The sequence below is a fragment of the Salmo salar genome, chromosome ssa24 (genome assembly GCF_905237065.1).
Source record: "Salmo salar chromosome ssa24, Ssal_v3.1, whole genome shotgun sequence".
Classification (NCBI taxonomy): Eukaryota; Metazoa; Chordata; class Actinopteri; order Salmoniformes; family Salmonidae; genus Salmo; species Salmo salar.
Window position 1 is genome coordinate 33,359,734 of NC_059465.1, and position 2,689 is coordinate 33,362,422.

Consider the following 2,689-nt stretch of genomic DNA (forward strand, 5'->3'; position numbering starts at 1 on the left):
AAGTTGCTGTATTCTAGCACTTCTTTTCTCAGCTTTGCAGTTTCGTATGTGGTCACTATTTTTTTTTCTCAGTGCTAACGAGAAGAAACTTTAGTTGTGGATGTCATTTGTTCTGCTTCGACTGTGCTGTATACAGAAGAAACCGTTGCAGTAACAGACCCTTTGGGAAACATATCTGGGGTCTGGTCACCTGAAATTTCATCGTCTGTGAGTGTTATATTTGACATCAAAGCAACTGATGGTTTCTCTGTGCTGCTTGTATCTTTTTCTGTCACCTCACTTTCCTGGCTCTGAGCTGTGCTAAAAATAACCTTAGGTACCTCTGCAGTTGTGCCGATTGATAGAGTTGCATCAACCTCAACAGCTGTTTCAAGGGTGGTGTCACCACTGACAGACAATGTGGTAAATTCCTCCATTGTTGTTGCTGGACTAGACAGGAGAGGAGCAGTCGTGCTTGCAGGTTTCTTAGTGGACACATCTGAGATGTCTTCACCTGAACTCTCGTGCTCTCTCTGTTCATCCTCGGCTATAGAGTCTATTGTCAAGTCACCACTACCCTGCTCTGTGAAAGAGGCTGTGGAAGCCTCTGTTAGTTTACCTGTGCTTGACATGGAAGGAGATTGGGTTGATGTGGATTCCTGGGATTGTTTAAACTCTTTTGAAGAAACATCACCTGGACTCTCAGATGTGCTCTCAGTCTCTCTGATTTCATTCTTATCAGTTGCTACAGTGAACTGGTACTGTGGTTTAGTGGTGGTCTCCACTGGTCCCTCGTCAACTGACCCTTCAGGTGTACTTATCTCCTGGTCATTTCCTGTTGCTGAGATTCCCGAGACCCCCATGTCTACGTAAGTGAATGCAGTGACAAATGGTGATGATGTGCTTGCTAGTCCAGTTGCTTGGTCCACAGAAGGCTCCAAAGTTTCAACTGCTGCAGTGGGAGAGTCTATGGGCGTTTCATCTATTTCTTCTGTGGGTGTGATGACTGTTCCTACAGTTGTGCTTTGGAATTGGTCAATGCTGTTTATTGGGGAGGAAGATGTGATCATCAAAGCTTCTGACCCTAGTGATGTTGGTGTAGTAGATTCCTTGGTAAACATTTCAGGTGTCAGGTAGCCAGAGCTCTCCTCATCTGTGAATGTGACCACTGAGGCTGTCACACTTGAGACAGGGCCAGCTGAAGGTCCATCTGTGCCTGTTTTTTCTTCTGTCTGCTCAACCACCTTGGTTCCATTAGTTACTTCAGTGCTTACTGATTTTGTTACCAATGAGTCTGTTAAAGATGATGTAGTATGCAGTGGGGCTGTTGTAATAGCAGATGTGTCATCACCTGAACTCTCACCCTCTGTGGCATCACTTTCTGAAATAGAGGGTTCTGTGAAGTCTCCACTTCCTTGCTCGGACAATGAAGCAGTAGCTGATTCTATTGTCTCAGATGTGCTAGTGGATAGAGGGTATTGGGTTGATGTAGATTCTTGGCTGAGCTGTGCGGACTGTGTTGAGGATGCAACACTTAGAGCCTCAGATTTACTCTCGGTCTCTTTGATTTCTGTCTCATCTGTGGCTACAGCGAACTGGTCCTGTGGTTTACTGGTGGTCTCAACTACTTCTTCCACACCTAAACCCTCTGGCTGAGTTATCTCTTGGTCACCCTCTGTCTTTGAGATTCCAGATCCCTCCAAGTCCATGGGTGAAGAGGTGCTGTGGGTATACTGTGTTGATGCTCCGGTTTGTTCCGTCACCTTTCCTGTAGATGTATGAACAGTGGTATATCTACTGACAAACTCAATCGTTGAGACTGGTGCCTTGGTAAACATATCAGGTGTCTGGTCACCAGAACCATCTTCCTCTGTAATGGTCAAGATTGAACTTGAGGTCACTGTTGGTCTTGATGTAGTGAAAGCACTAACTGACTCTGATGTGGATGCAGTTGTTGCAACAGACTCCTTGGTGAACATCTCAGCTGTTGCTCCACTTGAGCTTGTATCCTCTTCTGAAGTGAGGATGGTGCTTGTCTCTGTTTCATCAATAATGGGAACAACTGATGGAATTTCTGTGCTTGATGGTGCCTCTGGCTGTTCTGGTCTGACTGTACTATACACTGGAGAAGGAGGGGTGGCAGCTAACTGAGTCGTAAACATATCAGAAGTCAGATACCCTGAGCTCTCCTCCTCTAGGATGGTAGTCTCAACATGAGCAATTTTCTCAGTGCTATATAGAGAAGAAACTGTAGCAGCAGCAGCAGCCATTTCCGACTCCGCTGTTTCAATTTCCTTTGATACTGAAGTCGTTATATGACTTGGTTTCTCAGTGCTAAACAGAGAAGTTTCTGTAGTTGTAGCAGTCTTTTCACTCTCTTTTGTTGCAGTGTCCTGTTGCGCTGTGGTAGGTTTCTCAGTGCTATACAGAGAAGTTGCTGTAGTTCTAGCACTTCTTGCTGTCTCAGCTGTTACAGTTTCATGTGACGCTGTGGTCACTATTTGTTTTGGCTTCTCAGTGCTAAACAGAGAAGAAACTTTAGTTGTGGATGTCATTTGTTCTGCTTCGACTGTGCTGTATACAGAAGAAACCGTTGCAGTAACAGACCCTTTGGGAAACATATCTGGGGTCTGGTCACCTGAAATTTCATCGTCTGTGAGTGTTATATTTGACATCAAAGCAACTGATGGTTTCTCTGTGCTGCTTGTAT